This window comes from Salvelinus sp. IW2-2015, linkage group LG35 (genome assembly GCF_002910315.2).
Source record: "Salvelinus sp. IW2-2015 linkage group LG35, ASM291031v2, whole genome shotgun sequence".
NCBI classification, from domain to species: Eukaryota; Metazoa; Chordata; class Actinopteri; order Salmoniformes; family Salmonidae; genus Salvelinus; species Salvelinus sp. IW2-2015.
Window position 1 is genome coordinate 5,472,194 of NC_036874.1, and position 23,380 is coordinate 5,495,573.

At 42.1% G+C, this 23,380-nt stretch overlaps 1 pseudogene; it reads left to right on the forward strand.

Annotated features, from left to right (window-relative positions):
- Positions 1-2,845: 2,845 nt before the first annotated feature.
- On the forward strand, positions 2,846-14,171 carry LOC111959130 (metalloreductase STEAP4-like; annotated as a pseudogene).
- The last annotated feature ends 9,209 nt before the right edge of the window (positions 14,172-23,380 follow it).

Consider the following 23,380-nt stretch of genomic DNA (forward strand, 5'->3'; position numbering starts at 1 on the left):
AAACATTTTTTATAATGTTATGTTGCTTCAGTACAATATCATCAGAATTAATGAAAGCCCTGATGTAAATTCCCGGTTTTAGGAATAATTTCTTGACGAACTCAAAAAAAAGAGATCTAAGATCTATTAAAGTTCAAGTTGTCTATTATTTTGATGTTTCCTCTTTGTTGATTGAGTCAATATTTCTATAAGTAAGGGACTGGTGAATAATACCTGTTTAGGTCAATAATGCATGTCATGTTTGCATAACATACCTGTTTCTTTTTGTGTCATAACTGCTGATGATATAAATGAATGAGGAAACAAGTAGAAGATAAGTTATTCATCTCCCTCACACACACCAACAAGGCACTCTGACAACCCACAAGGTAAGATCATGTGTTTTACAAATTGATGTTAAACCTTACTGTTCTGCTCAGTAACATACAGGGCAGATGTTTTTTCATATGCATTAAAAAAGTTAATTCAGACAAAATACCGTTTTTTTTATTCTTACCAGATGGAGAAATTCCTACTAGTAATTGTGGTGATTACACATGCTGTGCTGTGTCTCAAGGTAAGATAGTCACTGTGATAACTGCAATGAAATATGACAGTAATAGTAGAAAGTAAAACTTATTTCTGTCACGTTCTGACCATAGTTTGTGTGTTTTGCTTGTTTTAGTGTTGGTCAGGACGTGAGCTGGGTGGGCAGTCTATGTTGTGTGTCTAGTTTGTCTGTTTCTATGTTTGGCCTAATATGGTTCTCAATCAGAGGCAGGTGTTTTGTGTTGGTCTCTGATCTTGAGATCATTATATAGGTGGCTTGTTTTGTGTTGGGTTTGTGGTGGTTGTTCCTGTCTTTGTGTTTTCTTCTGCACCAGATAGGGCGTATCGGTTTGCCACATTGTTATTTGTGATCGTGTTCACTGTTTATCGTGTTATTAAACATGTGTGAGCACTAGCTACGCTGCGTGTTGGTCCGATCCCTGTTACACCCTCTTCTCGTGGAGAGGAAGGCTGCCGTTACAATTCTGTTTTGACATGTTTAGTGGTTTTGTGTTTGCTCACTACTATTTAAACTTTTTGCTAGAGTACACAATTTGCACCTGTTTATGTTTTCCAAGTCGAATGAAATGTAGCTGAATAATGCACATAGTCTTTCCTGCTTGAAAATAAAGCAGTCCAACATTGAAAGAACAGAAAGCATTCGATTACTGAACACATGTTTCCTGTTTCAGGATCAGGATTGGTTCACGGGTCGTTTCAACCAGCATTAGTCATTTGTTGGCTGCTGACAGACGTCCACATTTGGGACTACGTGCTGTCTCCCTGTGAGATCCAGAGGAGCACAACCAGATGAACTTGACCACCGGCGACATACTCAACTGGAAGGCCTTGGACTTTCAGACTAAAGGCAGAACAGGCAATCAGACTGTAACCATTATCACTCAAACAAATAATAATCAAGTGTCTATTAAGCTATCTGGTAACTTTCTATAATTGTGTAAATTGAAAAGGCCATGTCACTAGATGTCTTTCAGCTGACAGTATACCATCAGAAACTGACAATGTAAATAAACGTTGAGCTTACAGTACGTACTGTGTCGGTTGCGTAATTTAGCTGTCAGTGGTTCTTTCATGCTAGGATAAATCAGAGGTGATTTGATGATGTTGAAATGTTGAAATGGCTTTGGAATAATGGAGGCAGCTCCTGTTTTCTTTGCGACTTGCGGTAGAACCACTTTCCGTGGTTGTAAATCAATGATTGTTTATTAGTCCGAAAACATTAACTTGCTTGACCATGCTGTAGGTCATGTAACTGTTTGTTACATGCAATATGTTTTGTGGACTTCACTGGACAGAGGTTGCTCTCCGGTGTTGTGATGAAAAAAAGGTGTGGTTGAATATTCTTCTGCCACTGTCTTCATATTGTCTCAGACTTGTATATCACGGTCACAAGGCATATGAACTAACAGTTTATAGAGCAAACAATGAAATTATCACAACACATAGGTTGTGATATGGCTATATTTTACTGGCTTAGCTTCCCCAGTGATTTTTACCCACACACCGCTGCTGGTTTACTGTAAACTAAGAAAACMTTTRAAAATAAAGGAGAGCCGCACACTCTAGGAGCTCAGATGCAAAAATATTTACGTCCAACGTTTCGACAGACAAGCTGTGTTCATCAGGGTATATACATAAATATTTTTGCATCTGAGCTCCTAGAGTGTGCGGCTCTCCTTTATTTTGTTAATTAAGTGTTCCACTCCGCTAGCCAGCACCTCGCCTAAATAGGTATGCATTTCTTTCGTCTCTAGATTACTGTAAACTAAGCCCAGTCTTAAACTTGGGTAGACTAATTCTACTGTGCTCTGACCCCACCTCAATCATTTGGATTGTTATTTCTTTTCATGAAACCAGTGTTTCAAGATACTGTTCATGGTGATGTGACACAGTTCTTCTGGTATTTCACATTCTGTGCTTTTTGAAGTTACAAGCTTATTGTTGCACACAATGGAATGTTGTCACATCTTTGAACAAAAGACATCTGATGTAAGGTAGTATTACAACAAACCAAAGTGCATCTGCTGTTGTGTTATTGTCATGAACTGTGGACCTGTGCTTGTGTGAACACAGAAAGACCACAGTGATCTGGCGTCTCTCCAGGTCTGGTATTCCACTATTATCTAACCTCCCTGCTTCCCAGAAACCACTGGCCTCTCCTCAGAGACACTGCAGAGTGAGTGCCATGGGTTTCCTTCCCACACACAAACGCGCACACACACACACACACACACACAAGCAAAAACCCTCCTCTTCCAACGTAGTTTCCAGCTTGGCAGTGAGACTACTCCCTTCCCTCCTCCCTCCAGGAGCATGCCCAGACACAAATAGAGACTTAGTCAGTAGTGTCTCAGTCAGACTTTCATCTAGAAAACTCAGAGGAGCTGCTCCAACTCTGAAGACTATTGTTTTGGGACATGTAATGCAGAAAACATTTCATGTCCTAGCATTTATTGACAGTGCTCTGTCTGGATTATAAYACTCCGTCTAGAGGAGGTGTCTGCTGAAGAACTTAACAAAGTGAAAGGGACGTTCATCCTGCAAGCTCCATTCTTGTGGATGTACTTTTTCTGTGATTGCAACTTCAGGAAGTTATTTTAAATTCTCTGGTCTTTCTGACACTTTCTGTTGACTATCTACGACTCGAGGAGATCTTTGTCTGTCTCTGTTCAGGCATGACGGGTCAGGAGAGGAGTGAGGAGAAGAGTGAATGTGTGTCCCTGTCTCCGATGAGGGAGGCTGTCCCTGCCCCACCTGAGTGTGAGAGGGTGTGTGTGTTTGGGACGGGGGACCTGGGGCGCTCTCTGGGCCTGCGTCTGCTGCAGGCGGGGTACGGMGTGGTGTTCGGCAGCCGACGGCCCCACAGCAGCAGCACCCTCATACCCCACGGAGCACAGGTACAAAATAAAATAGATCTGGTGACGTGTTTTTACTGTGTTGTAAATGTATTTCAATATATTTATTTATGTTTGAAGGAGTACATGTGAATATAATGTATGTGTGTTTATATGTGTATCAATATGTTGATGATGTATATGCAGGTCCTGGGTCATGCTGCAGCTGCTCAGTCAGCCCTTATGATCTTCATCGCTGTCCAGAGAGAACATTACGACTTCCTGGTACCACTGGCCAATCAGRTAAAGGGGAAGGTAGCATATGTTTTATTAGTTCTGCCATATGTATGAATGTCTGTTTTGCCAGCATGTAACTGTAAAGTTGCCGAATATAATGTATGTCCCAGCGTATTTAGCTAGTATATTCTATGTCCCAATGTATTTCAAATCAAATTTTTATTGGTCACATACACATGTTTAGCAGATGTTATTGCGAGTCGAGCGACATGCTTGTTTATTTAGCCAATATATTGTATGTACCAGTGTATTTAGCCAATAGAATGTGAATTCCAGTGTTTTTGGCAAATATAAAGTATGAATCAGTGTATTTGATTRCATGTTGAATTGCAGGTGTTGGTGGATGTCAGTAACAACCTGAGGAAGAATCAGTACCCAGAGGCCAACGCAGAATACCTGCAAAGGTGAGAGCTATACAGTAGATGTTGTTATTATGTGTATGTCTTTTGTAAATTAGGAATGTTTTTATATGTTGCTGTGTATGTTGATGTAATGTAAATGTGGTTATATGTACATGAACAGTCTGGTCCCTGGAGCTGAGGTGGTTAAAGGCTTCAACACCCTGTCTGCCTGGAGTCTGCAGAATGGACCTTCAGATGCCAACAGACAGGTACACACACCGAGGTTCAAGCCATGCCCATGAAACCAATTGGCTACTAGATTCAAGTCTATATACACTACATGTGTAGTGTGTACACTACATGTGTACAAAAGTATGTGGACACCTGCTCGTCGAACATCTCATTCCAAAATAATGGGCATTAATATGGAGTTGGTCCCCCCTTTGCTGCTATTACAGCCCCCACTCTTCTGGGAAGGCTTTCCACTATGATGGAACATTGTTGCGGGGACTAGCTTCCATTCAGCCACAAGAGCAGTAGTGAGGCTCTCTGTCAGTGTTCCAATTCACTCAAAAGGCTTTGTATTCAGGACACAAAGTTTGTTTCTTTGCCACATTTTTTTGCAGTTTTACTTTAATGCCTTATTACAAACAGGATGCATGTTTTGGTATATTTTTGAAAGCAGACTGAACCAGGTTTTCCTCTATGATTTTGCCTGTGCTTAGCTCTATTCTGTTTCTTTTTTTATCTTAAAAAYAAACTCCCTAGTCCTTGCCAATGACAAGCATACAGCCACCACCATGCTTGAAAATATGAAGAGTGGTACTCTTCAGTGATGTGTTGTGTTGGATTTGCCCCAAACACAACGCTTTGTATTCAGGACACAAAGTTTGTAGCTAACCAACCAGGTAGCTAACCAACCAGGTMCAATGTTATCTAGCTAGCTAATGTTAGGCTATAACTAGCAATGCAAATGGCTCGGAGATACAAATAATATTACTACACAGATCATACACGTAACGTTAAGTAAGCTAGCAGCCAGCCAGCAGCTAAAGTTAGCTAGCTAGCTAAATATACGCTTTCATTTGAAATGAAAATGCCTTTCTGACAAAATTACAAACGTATAATATCTGAAAATGTAGCTAGCTAGACTATCTTACCCGTATATTTGGATAGACACTTCTCCCTCTCTTCACGGATACCATGGTTGTCCTTAGTTTGAAGATGTGTTTTTATGTGTTCTCTTTTCGACTCCTCTGCATATTTGCAATCAAATGCCAGAATTTCTCCATCTCATTAGCTATATAATCTAATTCCACGGCATTCCACTGATTTCAAAAATGGTCCTCCGAAACAACACTTTTGCAGTTCTACATGTATACGTGATATCTTTAAAAAAAGCCACATTAGAAAGGATTACCTACACAAGTGACCAGATGGGCATGTCCAGCCCATCCATTATCTCAGCCAATCATGGCTAGCGGGAAGGTTCCTAACTTTTTCCGTAAATAAATCAACTAGGCAATTTTATTTGTAGTTACTGATGGCATACACGTTTTTTATTAAGGCACATGAAAGTTCACATGTTCCAGAAGGCATTTCTGCCAAAAAAAGCATTTGGATTTCTTTTTCATAAAATTATATTAATGTCTCATCTTGAAGTAGTGACGCGCAACATACGCCTAGTGTCCTGAAATGAGTCAAAAATGTAACAGTGGGTTTGAAGAACTTTTCTGCATATGCTTGTGTTTTTCAATGCCAAATCCACAACTGGTGTGCTCAGCCTTGATTTGGTKTTATGTAGCAACATTTGAAATTGTGTTTTTTACATTGGATAAAAGCAGAGACACAGAGCTACACAATGGGATATAATATACTGCATTTGAGGAACAATGGGAAAGTAATTCTGCTTTGAAAGTTGATAAACTTGTAACCTCACTTTTGAGGAATTGGCCTTTGAATGTTTTGGTACATACTGGAGAGCTCTAGTTGAGGTTTGCCTAGTTAAATAAAGGTTTAAAAATACTGGAGGACTCTTCTTTGTCTACACCCATTCAGCATCTTTCACACCCTCTTAAGCTTTAGCTCCACCAATCTCTTTAAGGGTTGATCTGAGCGTTCTGTCCAAACAACAGCAGTCAAGCACCCAAGCTAACTGGCTAACAGTTGTCGCAGTGACATTCTATTAAAATTGACACTTGCATAGTGGAGTCTTTTGTTAAGACATGTAGCTAGCTAGCTAACCAACCAGGTTCAATGTTAGCGAGCTAACATTAGGCTATAACAAGCAAAGCAAATTGCTCTGAGATAGGAATAATAAGATCATCCACATAATGTTAGCTAMCGATCCAGCCAGGATCTAGCTAACAGTATACTTTAACTTGAAATGAAAAGACTTTATGTAAAAATTAGACACGTGTAATARCTGAAAATYTAGCTAGCTAGACTATCTTACCTATGGTCTAAAATCGGAGTAGATTGCCAGAGCGAATTTACCAGCTACTTCTATCAGCAGTTGTCGCAGTGACATTCTATTGAAATGGATACTTGCATAGTGGAGTATTTTGTCAAGGCTAGACTAGCTTACATCATGGTTGGATGCTTCTCCCTGTCATAGATGCTTAAAGATGTAATCCGGAGACAAGTGTTTTCTCCATATCCTTAGCTATCATACTCTAATTCCACAGATTTCAAACTCTTATGCAGTTCTACTAAGCAATATATATGTTTTAAAAGCCGCGTTAGACAGGATTACCTACACATACTAACCAGCTCAAATAGACAGAAGCGTGCTATATGGCAGTCCAATCCGAACTCATCTCTCAGCATATCCAGCCCACTCGTTATCTCAGCCAATCATGGCTTGCGGGAAGGTTGCCTCCTTTTTCAGTGGCTAAACCAACTAGGCTGGTAATTTAAAAAAAAAGATTTGTATTTACAGATGGCATACAAGTTTGTTATTAAGGCACATGAAAGTTCACATGCTCCAGAAGGCATTTCTGTCAATAAACGCATTTTGCTTAAAAAAAAMATTACGTTCAAATGGCTCTTGTGTGAAGTTGTGACCCACGACATACACCTAGTTTCTTGAAAAGGGTCACATTTTAGAATAAGACTCAGTGTCGTTATCCTCGCAAKGTGAGGTATTGAAAACAGGGGTGTCAATACCTTTTTTAAATTACTTGTTAAACAAAATATCTTTCACTAAGCACAAGTATTAGTATAAAATAATATCATTTCCGACATTTTTGGAACATACATTATAGCTCAGTATTTGAATGATACATTTGTTTCAGGTATTTTTGCGCATATTTATAAAGGGTGTCAATAATTTTGGACTCCACTGTATGTGCATAAATATATGTCAGGTGTATATCTGCGGAGACAGTGTGGAGGCCAAGCAGGTGGTGATGGCGGTAGTCACCATGCTGGGTCTCAGTGCCCTGGACCGGGGATCTCTCTCAGTGGCCCGGGAGCTGGAGGACTTCCCCCTGCAGCTGTTCCCCCAGTGGAGGCTCCCCCTGCGCATCGCCATCGGCCTCAGCGCTGCCTTCTTTTTCTACCTGCTGATCAGAGACATCATCTATGCATACGCCACCCAGGGCAAAGACATCTCCTTCAGAATCATGGTCTCACTGGCTAACAAGGTACTGGCCACAGGCCCTCTATGTGTTTGTGTTTGTGTTTGTGTGTGTGTTGTCAGCTGTTCAAGGTGTGTGTGTGTGTTCTCGCCAGGTGTGTCCCATCGTGTCTCTGATTATGCTGTCTCTCTGTTACCTGCCTGGTGTCCTGGCTTCCTTCCTGCAGCTCTACAGAGGCACCAAGTACAGGTCAGACCTCTGTGTGTATGTGAGTGTGTTTGCATACATGTATACAATACAATGTATGTATATGTGTGTATCTACACTACATGACCAAAAGTATGTGGAAACAAGCTTGACGATCAGCTCCTTCCAAAATCATGGACATTAATATGGAGTTGGTCCACCCTATGCTACTATAACAGCCTCCACTCTTCTGGGAAGGCTTTCRATTCGATGTTGGAACATTGCTGCAGGGACTTGCTTCCATTCAGCCACAAGAGCATTAGTGAGGTCGGGCACTGATATTGGGCGATTAGGCCTGGCTAGCAGTTGGCGTTCCAATTTATCCCAAGGGTGTTCCATGGGGTTAAGATCAGTGCTCTGTGCAGGCCAGTCAAGTTCTTCTACACCAATCTCGACAAACCATTTRTGAATGGACCTCGCTTTGTGCATGGGGGCATTGTCATGCTGAAACAGGAAAGGACCTTCCCKAAACTGTTGCCACAACATTGGAAGCACAGAATCATCTAGYATGTAATTGTATGCTGTAGCGTTAAGATGTCCCTTCACTGGAACTAAGGGGCCTAGCCCGAACCATGAAAAACAGCCCCAGAAAATGTTTCTTCCTCCCAAAAACTTTTACAGTTGGCACTATGCAGTCGGGCAGGTAGCGTTCTCCTGGCATCCGCGAAACCCAGATTCGTCCGTCGAACTGCCAGAGAACGCGTTTCCACCGCTCCAGAGTCCAATGGTGGAGAGCTTTACACCACTCCAGCCGACGCTTGGCATTGCGCATGGTGATCTTAAGCTTGTGTGCGGCTGCTCAGCCATGGAACCCTATTTCATGAAGCTCCAGACGAACAGTTATTGTGCTGACGTTGCTTTCAGAGGCAGTTTGGAACTCTGTAGTGAGTGTTGCAACCGAGGACAGACGATCTTTATGTGCCACACGCTTCAGCACTCGGCGGTCCTGATCTGAGCTTGTGTGGTCTACCACATCGCGGCTAAGCCGCTGTTGCTCCTAGACATTTCCACTTCACAATAACAGCACTTAACTTTGACCGGGGCAGCTCTAGCAGGGCAGACATTTTAAGAACTGACTTGTTGGAAAAGTGGCATCCTATGACAGTGCCACCTTGAAAGTCACTGAGATCTTCAGTAAGGCCATTCTACTGCTAATGTTTGTCTATGGAGATTGCATAGCTGTGTGCTCGATTTGATACACCTGTCAGCAAGGGTGTGTCTGAAATAGCCAAATCCACTAATTTGAAGGGGTGTCGACATACACTACCGGTCAAAAGTTTTAGAACACCTACTCATTCAAGGGTTTTTATTTATTTTTACTATTTTATACATTGTAAAATAATAGTGAAGACATCAAAACTATGAAATAACACATCAGGAATCATGTAGTAATCCAAAAATTGTAACCCTGACCATCTCAATTTGGTAGAGGCCAGGTCATCTGACGCAGCACTCCATCACTCTCCTTCTTGGTAAAATAGCCCTTACACATCCTGGAGGTGTGTTGGGTCACTGCCCTGTTGAAAAACAAATGATAGTTCCACTAAGCCAAACCAGATGGAATGGCGTATCTCTGCAGAATGCTGTGGTACTGTAGCCATGCTGGTTAAGTGTGCCTTGAATTCTAAATAAATCGCAGACAGTGTCACCAGCAAAACACCCCTACACCATAACACCTCCTTCTCCATTCTTTACGGTGGGAAATACACATGCGGAGATCATCCGTTCAACCACACTGCGTCTCACAAAGACACGGCAGTTGGAAACAAAAATGCACATTTGTGGCCTGCTGGATGTCATTTTGCAGGGCTCTGGCAGTGCTCCTCCTTGCACAAAGGCGGAGGTAGCGGTCCTGCTGCTGGGTTGTTGCCCTCCTATGGCCTCCTCCACGTCTCCTGATGTACTGGCCTGTCTCCTGGTAGCGCCTCCATGCTCTGGACACTACGCTGACAGACACAGCAWAKCTTRTTGCCACAGCTCGCATTGATGTGCCATCCTGGATGAYCTGCACTACCTGAGCCACTTGTMTGGGTTGTAGACTCCGTCTCATGCTACCACTAGAGTGABAGCACCGCCAGCATTCAAAAGTGACCAAAACATCAGCCAGGAAGCATAGGAACTGAGAAGTGGTCTGTGGTCACCACCTGCAGGTTGCCTATAATTTCCACCTTTTGTTTATTCCATTTGCACAACAGCATGTGAAATTTATTGTCAATCAGTGTTGCTTCCTAAGTGGACAGTTTGATTTCACAGAAGTGTGATTGACTTGGAGTTACATTGTGTTGTTTAAGTGTTCCCTTTATTTTTTTGAGCAGTGTATATTGTATTTTTGTTGATTATAAGTGTTTATGTATGTTTAACATCAGGCGCTTCCCTGATTGGCTGGATCGCTGGATGCTGTGCAGGAAACAGCTGGGTCTTCTGGCATTGGGGTTCGCCTTTCTGCATGTGCTCTATACACTTATCATACCCATACGGTCAGTGGAGCATACACTCAAATGCACACGCATGCACGTGCACGTGCACACACACACAGTGGAATGTGTCTTCCTTTGGATTTTAGTAAAGAAAGTATTGATTTTGTTCCCAGGTACTATGTGAGGTTCAAGGCCACTGAAAGCACTGTCTCTGTGGTAAGAACACCTACCTAGCTGTAAGACCAAATTAAACACTTTCAAACAGTGAACATTGGATAGACGAAATAGTGTACAGATTTAAGATCTTAATTTGATCACTCTGTTGTCGCTGAGAATTTTTATGCGCAGCAGGATTTACATAAATTCACACTAATACATTATATTAAAGAGATTCTGTGGAACTTTTGTATACTTTTTGGCCAGTAGCTCTGAAAGTAGCACTCACGAGCCAAAAGTGGCGAAAACGAGTACTTCGTGACACCACGTCATTGCTTTCTCTGTATCTGCTGTGGCCACTGAGCCATTGGGCCAGCCCTGCAACCTCATTGGTTAATGCTGGGCTGGCCTCTTGCTAGCTGTCACTCAAATGCGAGGGGCTGAAGCTCTTTGGCTAAAATTCAAATTGCTAGGAGGCTGGCCCACATGGGGGAAATGTAGGGAAAATGGCGATGCACAGCTTCAAGAAAACAGTCACTTTTCAAGTATTTTGTGGCTAATTAAGGTAAGAAAGTAATTCTGCTCATTGATTATGAATGTATGAACTACACATTAAGACATCCAGRCCAAAGCAGGAGGTTTAAAAAATCTAATATTATCTTAGTCGCCAACGTACTCAAGCATGTCTTAACAGTATAGCACTTTTCATGTAGCCTAATTTTGGCCAGCTAATAGCCTAACCACCAATCAAGTAACATTACATTGGCGAAAAAGTGTGAACGGACTAAACGTTCAAATGCTGTTGCTGAAGGATTATTTTTTGCTTTGACAACACTGGTCATATTAAGATCCTACATCTGTACATTGGACACACACCTAGAGTATATAGCAGTATTCAGGCACTGGTTTTTGATTAATAACCACTTGGGTTTGCACCTCTCTCTTGCCCCCCCCCCCCCCCCCTCTCTCTAATCTCTTTCTCTCTCAGATCAGAGAGAACAGGACCACTGAGTTTGACCCAACGACGGCCTGGCGTGGCGACTCTACTTATCCTGGGATCTGGGATTTGGCCTGTACGTCCTGTTAGGAATCACATCTCTTCTCCCGTCAGTAACGTTCTCAGCTGGAGGGAGTTCAGCTTCATACAGGTGGGATTACCAGGACCGAACACACTGAATCTTAGACAAGACAGTTTTACTAGCGATGGGGGAATAAATCGATACATTTACATATCGCAAAAAATATTTGTGTACAATATTATATTGATACTTGGACTCCAAGTATCGATTTGCCTAGGTAGCGTTAGCTAGCGCTAGTCGGCTGTGCACTTGGTATTTTCATCCTATAGCTTGTTCTCATCTTCTTTTTAAATAGTGAGCCAATGTTTTTCAGCACTTTTTATTTCCATGACTGATAAAAAACTTTTTTTCCATGCTCCTCTCGTTTCTGCACAGACATACCGTATCGCACCTAAGTATCGTGATAATATCGTATCATGAGGTCCTGGCAATTCCCATCCCTAATTTTGTACACTTATCTCTTCAGTGTTCCCTTTATTAACGTATTCATGCGGGGGCAGAGCCAACATCCAGCCGAGAATGCAAATAAAACTCCAGGAGTAATCTGATTTCCGCAGACAAGCCAGAGGTTATGCGCTGGGGATATGAAGTTGTATTTCCATCACTACAGAGAACACACACACTCATTCATAATGTCCTGGGTCAGGAGAACTCCGGCTCATTCCTCTAATTTCATAATTTCCCTCAAATGTATGCAGTGATTTAAATGTTAAATTATTCATAAGATGTTAATTTGGGAGGAATATATTACAGGGCCAGGAGAATTACCTAGAGATCCTGTTATTTTTTTGTGTTGTGTGTGTGTGTGGTTGGTGTGTGGTGTGTGTGTGTGGTGTGTGGGTTGTGTGTTGTGGTGGTGTTGTGTGTGTGTTGTGTTGTGTGTGTGTTGTGTGTGTGTGTGTGCGCGCGCGCACGGCAGGGGCGGCAATGCACCAAAAAATTAAGGGGCACAAAGTACTTGAGGATAGCTGGGTGATGGCTAAGCCCACTGGGAAGTTGGAGCATTTTTGCATTTGTCAAACCCGGAAGCAGCTTTTTCCTGTAATCTTGAGCCAATAATCATTATTGCTTAATTCCATGTATCCCCTCGACTGGTGGGTCCTTAAAAAAAAACGAAATATTCTTCTCTGCATCTCTGCTAAAATCTGGGTAAAAGCTTGAAAGGAATGTGAGTCTTATTCAGGACATTTATAACTGCTTTTTTCAAGTCTACCAACCTTGCCAGCAGGCATGCCAGCTAAGATAGTTATACAAGCTAGATACTTTAACTGATTGATAGCCGAGAATTGCTTTCTTGGCAGCTAGGGTTGGGAAACTTTCCAGATAAAAACAATTAGAAATTAACTTTTTTATGGGCAATTCACATTAGATACAATAGAGAAAATAGACTAAAATTGACACAAAAAGTTTTTTTTCTCATAGGATGGCAAAAGGGCAGGTGCTCAAGCTCCCTTAGACCTCTCTCTGTGCACGTGCCTGGTGTGTGTGTGGTGTATGTGTGGGGTTTGGTGTTTCAGTGTGTTTCTTTAAATGTGGGTTTTTTCTTTTCTCTCCTACCAGTCCAAGCTGGGTCACCTGACTCTGCTGTTGTGTACGGCTCACACCTACCTGTATGGCTGGAACAAGTTCCTGAGTTCCTCCATCTACAAGTGGTACACCCCACCCGGCTACATGCTGTGTCTGGTGCTTCCCTCTGTGGTGCTGCTGCTCAAGCTGCTGCTCATCACCCCCTGTGTGGACCACACCATCACCCGCATACGCCAGGGATGGGAGAGGGGGGGCAGATCAGAGGAACCCTAAAGACAGCCAACCACTGATACCTTAGAGGACACACACACACACACACAGACACACAGACACACACAGACAAAATAACACCCTCAGTGTGATGATAGATTTGTCTTCAAGGCATGAACTCTTGGTTCTTTGCTATTATACCCTCAGAGGTTGGCTACCATTCAATCATCGTTTGCCATGTTTCTGGGATCAAAAACCAGCAATACTATTTAATTGATATGCAGTCGTATTTATTTTTGTATTACACTGTAAACATTGTTGCATTTTAATGCATATATTTTTAACCATACGTAAACCAGACACTAGCTTTCACTGGTGAAAGCTCTCTCTCTTTCTCTCATATCCTCTCTCTTACTGTATATCCTCTCTCTTCTTTGACTGAATGTACAGTTATCCCCAGATGAAACACAGGTTTCAGAGACGTATAAAAGTGTTTCAATTTATGTTTTGTGTCTGTCTGATACATCTCCAGGGGCAGGTCAGACTCATAAAAACACATCTATCAGTGTGATCCTCTCTGGGGCAGTGTTGTTATTTCCTCCAGAAAACAGACTCTCTGAGTCCCAGCAACAGGCTTCCCTTTCATCACTAGATAGACAAAGTGGCCCACAGTGTCTTCTGTTATGGGGAGCACTTCCATTTGTGGTGGATATAGCTGGATGTTTGTGTAGATGCCAAATATCTAAATACATAGATGAAGAGGCAAAGCACAAAGACACACTCCCAGAAACAGCTTGTACCAACACTAAGAACACAGGAACAATGTGAAAACAATGTTGATTTAACCAGTGTGAGCCCAGTGAGATCTTTTAGACATAATTGTGACAAGGTTAATTATTTGTATTGCATCAATAAAACAAATGGGTATATATTTTTCCTCACTTACTTACTTAATAAAATACTACACACACAAAATATGGTGTGAAGTTCCATTAGCCTGTGTGCCTATTAGACTTTTGGAGAATTTTGTGATTTCTTCATTAAAGAACACTTAGTGGCAAAAGTGACACACAATCAGTGGCAACCCATCATTCAGCCCCACCTGTTTAGCAAAATAAATGTCATGTTTTTGTTGACTATTTTGCATGTTATTTTGGCATTAATACATGTCACACATCAGTTTGCAAATAATGTAAAAAATATATATATATATGATTGAGTTAATAAAGCCACATACAAAAATCTTAGCTAGCATGTTAGACAAGCAGTCATCATGATTCCAGTCGACAATCTACTGGCAAATCCTTTTCAATCCTTGTCATATGAAGAGAAATTCTAGATAAAATGTATCGGTGTTCATCGGCCATTGGACAAACAGTTGAAATCGGAAGTTTACATACACTTAGGTTGGAGTCATTAAAACTCGTTTTTCAACCACTCCACAAATTTCTTGTTAATAAACTATAGTTTTGGCAAGTTGGTTAGGACATCTACTTTGTGCATGACACAAGTCAATTTTCAACAATTGTTTACAGACAGATTATTTCACTTATAATTCACTGTATCACAATTCCAGTGGGTCAGAAGTTTACATGCACTAAGTTGACTGTGCCTTTAAACAGCTTGGAAAATTCCAGAAAATTATGTCATGGCTTTAGAAGCTTCTGATAGGCTAATTTACATAATTTTAGTCAATTGGAGGTGTACCTGTGGATGTATTTCAAGGCCTCCTTTCAAACTCAGTACCTCTTTGCTTGACATCATGGGAAAATCAAAAGAAATCGGCCAAGACCTCAGCAAAACAATTGTAGACCTCCACAAGTCTGGTTCATCCCTGGGAGCAATTTCCAAACACCTGATGGTACCACGTTCATCTGTACAAACAATAGTATGCAAGTATAAACACCCTGGGACCACGCAGCCGTCATACCGCTCAGGAAGTAGACGCGTTCTGTCTCCTAGAGATGAATGTACTTTGGTGCAAAAAGTGCAAATCAATCCCAGAACAACAAGCAAAGGACCTTGTGAAGATGCTGGAGGAAACAGGTACAAAAGTATCTATATCCATAGTAAAACGAGATCTATATCATTATAACCTGAAAGGCCTCTCAGCAAGGAAGAATCCACTGCTCCAAAACCGCCATAAAAAAGCCAGACTACGGTTTGCAACTGCACATGGGGACAAAGATTGTACTTTTTGGAGAAATGTCCTCGGGTCTGATGAAACAAAAATAGAACTGTTTGGCCATAATGACCATTGTTATGTTTGGAGGAAAAAGGGGGAGGCTTGCAAGCTGAAGAACACCATCCCAACCGTGAAGCACGGGGGTGGCAGCATCATTTTGTGGGGGTGCTTTGCTGCAGGAGGGACTGGTGCACTTCATAGATGGCATCATGAGGAAGAAAAATTATGTGGATATATTGAAGCAACATCTCAAGACATCAGTCAGGAAGTTAAAGCTTGGTCGCAAATGGGTCTTCCAAATGGACAATGACCCCAAGCATACTTCCAAAGTTGWGGCAAAATGGCTTAAGGARAACAAAGTCAAGGTATTGGAGTGGCCATCACAAAGCCCTGACCTCAATCCTATAGAKKATTTGTGGGCAGAACTGAAAAAGCGTGTGCGAGCAAGGAGGCCTACAAACCTGACTCCGTTACAACAGCTCTGTCAGGAGGAATGGGCCAAAATTCACCCAACTTATTGTGGGAAGCTTGTGGAAGTCTACCCGAAACGTTTGACCCAAGTTAAACAATTTAAAGGCAATGCTACCAAAAATGAATTGAGTGTACATAAACTTTTGACCCACTGGGAATGTGATGAAAGAAAGAAACGCTGAAATAAATCATTCTCTCTATTATTATTCTGCATTTCACATTCTTGAAATAAAGTGGTGATCCTAACTAACATAAGACAGGGAATATTTACTAGAATTAAATGTCAGGAATTGTGAAAAACTGAGTTTTAATGTATTTGGCTAAGGTGTATGTAAACTTCCGACTTCAACTGTATTTAATCTGTAGCCTGATAAACTGCATGCTTTCCGGAGTTGTAATGGGAGGACCACACACCATCGTGATGGTTATTGTATCGATATTTGCGCATTAAGGCGTTTATTTTAGACGCAAAAAAAGATCTCACCTTGTCTAGCATGTTTCGTCAACATTTGAAAGTTTAGCTTCAAATGTGCAGTTTCTATCAAACCTGTCATAAACTTTTTATCCAACAACATTACTCCCATAAAAATGTTGGATGGAAACCTGGTTCATGAGGAKACTAAAAATGCACAGGTTAATAATGCAGGCTATTTAAAATGTTTAAAATGCACCATACTGTTTAAATGTACCTTTTCATTTGTTTATGCTCAAAAAAGTTTCTACATTTGAAATGTTCTGTTGATTTGTTTGTTTCCTTTTCTGTTGTTTTAGCCTCATCTCCTTTTCTTTCATTGTATGTACTTGGTATAATGTTATTTTTATGAATGTGTTTTGTGAGTGTTTGTAAAGTACTTASGGCTGCAAGTTTACCAATGTTATATCAAAACTTGTGACTGCAATTGTTCACCTGTAACAAATAAATGTTTATAATGTTATGTTTTTCAGTACATATCTACATTATTAATGAAAGCCCTGATGTAAAATTCCCGGTTTAGGAATCATTTCTTGACGAACTCAAAAAAAGAGATCTAAGATCTATTAAAGTTCAAGTTGTCTATTATGCTGATGTTTCCTCTTGTGTGATTGAGTCAATATTTCTATAAGTAAGGGAACTGGTGAATAATACCTGTTTAGGTCAATAATGCCTGTCATGTTTGCATAATATACCTGTTACTTTTTGTGTCATAACTGCTGATGATATAAATGAATGAGGAAACAAGTAGAAGATAAGTATTCATCTCCCTCACACACACCAACAAGGCACTCTGACAACCCACAAGGTAAGATCATGTGTTTTACAAATTGATGTTAACCATTGCCCTGTGTAATGTGCCGACTTTTGGGTGGGACGTCAAACGGGTGTCCTGACTCTGTGGTCACTGAAGAACCCATGACACTTATAGTAAAAGTAGGGGTGTTAACCCCGGTGTTCTGGCTAAATTCCCAATCTGGCCCACATACTACCATGGCCACCTAATCATCCTCAGCTTCCAATTGGCTCATTCATCCCCTCTCTTCACCCCTGTAACTATTCCCCAGGTCGTTGCTGTACATGAGAACGTGTMCTCAGTCAACTTAAAAAAGCTTATTTAAAAAAAATATTAAACAGCACCATGAATCTAACTTAAATGGTCTGCTTATTAGCATACAGGGCAGATGTTTTTCATCACACCTATGATAAATGGTATATTACTGTTCTGCTCAGTAACATACAGAGCAGGTGTTTTTCATATGCATTAAAAAAGTTAATTAAGAAAAAATAACCGTTTTTTAATTCTTACCAGATGGAGAAATTCCTATTAGTAATTGTGGTGATTACAACATGCTGTGCTGTACCTCAAGGTAAGATAGTCACTGTGATAACTGCAATGAAATATGACAGTAAATAGTAGAAAGTAAAACTTATTCTGTTTTGACATGTTTAGTGGTTTTGTGTTTGCTCACTACTATTTAAACTTTTGCTAGAGTACACAATTTGCACCTGTTTATTTTCCAAGTCGAACTAAATGTAAGRTGAAAAATGCACATAGTCTTTCCTGCTTGAAAATAAAGCATCCAACATTGAAAAGAACAAGAAAGCATTCGATTACTGAACACAACATGTTGTTGTTTCCTGTTTCAGGATCAGGATTGGTTCAGCGGTCGTTTCAACRAGCATTAGTCATTTGTTGGCCTGCTGACAGACGTCCACATTTGGGACTACGTGCTGTCTCCCTGTGAGATCCAGAGGAGCACCAACCAGATGAACTTGACCACCGGCGACATGCTCAACTGGAAGGCCTTGGACTTCCAGACTAAAGGCAGAACAGGCAATCAGACTGTAACCATTATCACTCAAACAAATTACAATCAAGTATCTTTTATGCTATCTGGTAACTTTCTATAATTGTGTAAATTGAAAAGGCCATGTCACTAGATGTCTTTCAGCTGACAGTATACCATAAGAAACTGACAATGTAAATAAACGTTGAGCTTACAGTACGTACTGTGTCGGTTGCGTGATTTAGCTGTCAGTGGTTCTATCATGCTAGGATAAATATAACCTTGTTACGAATGTCAGGGCTGCTCTTCAGCGTGAAATTAAACATTAGTGCAAAGGCAGGATGTAAGCCAGTGTGTTTCACAATGTTACTAGTGTCGTTACAACTTAATAAGATCTTGAAGATATACACTGATATCTAATTTTGTAGATCAGCGTTCACCCATGCACTACACACACACACACACAACCTGCTGCACACCTACAGCACACACACACACACACACACGACACACACACACACACACACACACACACACACACACACACACACACACACACACACACACACACACACACACACACACACACACACACACACACACACACACACACACACACACACACAAACCTTGTTTTCTTTTACGCAAAAAAATAACTATCCTGAATTGACACCAGCAATCTGATAATATGAGAATAACACACACACACACTCGCAGACTCGCACGCACGCGCACGCGCAATATGGTAATATGAGAGTGAAAACTGTTGCCCAAAGCAGAACGTTTCACAGGAGGCATCCTATTATCCAGCATCTAACTGCTTTATTTACACACTATCTGCAATCTCAGATAACGTGTGTGTATGTGTATGTGTGCATGTGCGTGTATGTGGATAGGATTGGTTTTCAACATCTGAGACCATACTAAGATAATGTTTGTTGCCAAACATTCTTATCTGAGAAGAAGCCATGTAGCTATAACCATAGCTATAACTGATCCTCTGTAGACCTCTGGAAGGTTTAACAGTAGAAAAACAACACCCACAGGTCATATATCCCAATACTCACATTTTACTCCCAGATMTTGATACAGAAACACCACTGAGGATTCTAATACTACACACAAAGTTTAGAGAACATTCATCCCTTATCATTTTCTTATTAAATCTATAACTGTGTTTTCTGCCTATTTAATTGATTAAACTGCAGTTATTCATGTTCTGTGGCAGTACTTGGCTTGATGTGAATTCATTCCACAGTCACTTTGTGTTTAAAATAATTCCTTGTGGCAGGAAATTCTACATCAGCAGAGGGATGCTGTAATATGTTTTACAGTAGTCTGTCTGGCTGGAGTGAAGATGGTGGGTGTAGGGACTYCGCACCCATACCCTCCCCTTAATCTACTCCCTGCGCAAGCTTTTTGCTCCACCCCTCCCCCATCCGAACAGAAGGCCAGCCCTCTTGGCCCATGAACACAACGACCTTAGGAGCACAATCAAGAGCATACTGTCGGGCTGCATCACAGCCTGGCACAGCAACTCCACCGCCACGGACCGCAAGGCTCTTCAGAGGGTGATACGTGCAGCCAAACACACCATTGGGTGCACACTGTCTGCCCTACAGGACACCTACAACACCAGGTGTCTCAGGAAGGCCAAGAAGATCATCAGGGACCCCAGCCATCCAAGCCATGCCCTGTTCTCCCACCTTCAAACACTCAGACGTGGGCAGTACAGGAGCATCATGGCAAAAACTGAAAGACTGGCCAGTAGTTTCTACCCTCAGACTATCAGGCTGCTGAATAGCCACCACTAGTCAGCTACCTGCTCTCCCCTCCCACTTGCTACTTCCCTTATGGACATCCCCCCGCTACTCCCCCCCACACCCTCAAATCTCACTTACCTTACCTGCTGCTTCCCATATGGACATTCCACCCCTGTTGCAGTTGTTAGTATGTAGATTGTTACTTATTATATATATTAAAATGTTTCATGTTTTTATTTCACTCAATGGTCATGCTGCTGCTCCCTCTATGGTCATTCCACCCCACCCGCTCAACAATCTGTACTCTGCCTCCACCACAATGGATATTTATTTATTCCTCACTGCCACAATTGTTATTGTGTATATAGTGCTATTTCGATTTCTATTGATGTTTTTTATTACTATTGTCATTATTTTATTTCACTTAGTCCTGCACGTTGGAGCTCAAAGCCTAAGATTTTCAATGTACCCTGCAATCACACCTGCAACCCTGTAGATGTGACTATTAAACACTGAATCTCTGAATTTGAACTCAGGAAGTGCAACATCGACATCGCAGCGCTCAGTGAAACCTGCTCACATGGAGAAGACTCTCACAGAAATTGGTGAGTGCTYCACCATCTTCTTGAAGGGTGTTCTGGAAAATGTTCATTGCTTCCATGGAGTGGTTTTTGCTGTGAAAAACCTAATTCCTCCAGCGCATCACTGACTCCCCTGTTGGCACTGGATGCGCAGACAATGAAACAAAAAAAGCTCTCAACACTTCCATTCAAAACACACCACACACAGACAAGCTACTCCTCATGGGAGACGTCAATGCCAGGGTGGGTTTCGAACACCAGATCTGGGAATGTGTACTAAGTCAATCAAAGTTTATTGGTCACATACACAGTTTAGAAGATGTTAGCGGGTGCAGCGAAATGTGTGTGTTAAAATGTCAAATAAGTACACAAATAATAATCAAAGACAAAAGCTGAACAGCAACGGGCTGAGGCTACTCTCCCTATGCTCTGAACACCACCTAGTGATCACCAACACCATGTTCGAGTTGAAGGACAAATACAAGACCTCTTGGCAACACCCTTTCTCCATACACTGGCATATCCTAGATTACATCATTGTCCGTTAGTGCAACCAAAAGGAGTTGCTAGTGACCCGAGCCATATGTGGGGCGGAATGCTGGACTGACCACCGTATTATCAAATTCAAGCTCCGCATTAAGATCCTTCCACATTATCCAAGGAAAGCACCAAATAAGAGACTCAACTGTAATGCCCTCAAAAACCCTGCAATCACTAACAACTTTTGACGTCTTTTCTCTAACAAACTCCCCCCAACCACTCCCCCAACACCATATAGACTGAGCTGCGCACAGCCATCCAGAAGCAGCTTCTGAATCAGTCGGGTACACCAAAAAACATCACCAAGCCCTCCTGTCCAACCCAGACTCCACCACTCTCCAATTCTCCCTCTCCCAGGCTTAAGCAGAGACCCAGCGCACTCTCTGTGCCATTGAGGACAACTGGTGGGTCCAAAAGGCAGATGCGATCCAAAGCCTCGCGGATGCAAAAAACACCCAACACACCATAACCCTTATCAGGTCTGCCAAGGGCAACARGCTTTTCAAGGACCACCAAAGGATCTTAGAGAGATGGCGGAGCACTTTGAAAACTTCCTCAACCACACCAACCCCACAGACCTGCTCAACCTCGACAAACTCCCAGACATCCCGCCCATTCAGGGWCTACACATCCCACCAAAGTTCTCTGAGGTCCACCAGGTGGTCAAAGGTCTGAAAAACAACAAGTTCTGGAACCGATGGCATCCCAGCCGCGATCCTGAAGCATGGGAGATACCTCCTCCTTTGCCACTTGCATCGTCTCATCAAGTCTATCTGGCTGTCCAAAGCCATACCACAGGACTGGAAGGATGCAAATGTTGTAGCTATCTACAAGACTAAGGGTGACAAAGCGGCTTACGGCAATAGCATTCTACACCATCAACTGTGAGATACTCAGGCAGCAGCTCACCAAACTTGGGGTGCCACCCAAGTTTCTGAGCATACTAAAACTGTCACACCCTGATCTGTTTCACCTGTCTTTGTGGTTGTCTCCACCCCCCTCCAGGTGTCTCCCATCTCCCCCATTATCCCCTGTGTAGTTATACCTGTGTTTTCTGTCTGTCTGTTGCCAGTTCGTCTTGTTTSTTCAAGCCTACCAGCGTTTTATCTCAGCTCCTGTTTTTCCCTAGTCTCTCTTTTTCTCGTCCTCCTGGTTTTTGAACTTTGCTTGTCCTGACTCCGTACCCYCCCACCTGACCACTGCCTGACCCTGAGCCTGTCTGCCGTCCTGTACCTTTGCTCCACCTCTGGATTACCGACCTCTGCCTGACCTGAGCCTGCCTGCCGTCCTGTYTCTTGGCCTCTGTTCTGGATTATTGACCCCTGCCAGCCTTGACCTGTCATTTGCCTGCCCCTGCGGTTACAATAAARATTGCTACTTCACACAGTCTGCACTTGGGTCTTAACTTGATGCCTGATAAAAACAGTTCCATGAAGGTATGCATGCCAGAGTGGTGCTTAGTGGGCTTCAATCAGAGCCCTTCAACGTGGGGGTATGGGTCCAGTCATATTCAACATGTTCCTTGTTGCCGTCAAACACCTGTCACACAACTCCCTCAGCTCAATCGACAGAATCCAGCTACAGTACCATCTGGCTTGAAACTTTTCAACCTACATGACTCRTGCTTAGTGTCATGTAACTATTGTTAATGTTCATTCAGGATGCCAAATTGTGTGTCACAGGTACAAGGCCATCATTGATGGTCATCAGAAGACTGGGCAGGGGAGAAGGAAGTGGGAGTTCTACTCCATAATGGAGGATGTCATCTCTGGTTATCCCAGCAGTCATTATATCATCTTTTCCCACACACACAACACTCATACTGTCACCCACAACACCTCCATCCTACACCAACCCCAACAMCACTACACACACAACATACAGCACACAATACTAAATACACTGTCACTCAACCCAGCACCTCCGCAGACACCCCACACAGTAACACTGATGCACTCTCACCCTCTCCCTCTGCTACAGCACCTTATAACTCTCATGCCAACACCACTCCCCACTCTCAACCCTCCCCACTCTCAACCCAAAAAGAAGACCAAAGGAGATGCTCGAGGCAAAACTGGACAATATCAGCACACTTCAGAAACAGACCGTTTTGTTTAGTTTAGTTTATTAATTCAACCAAAAAAACAGGCACACATAAAACTTAAAAGCCATACATGCACATGAATAAAATCATTGAGGATAACACACAATAAAGTCTGGGACTTATTTCCATTGTGGTCCTCTTGAGACAAGATGGCTATACAAGATCGAACACAGTATGGCAATGAAATAATAAAACAAAAACATAAAAGAAGAACATCTATCTCATCATTCCAGTTAC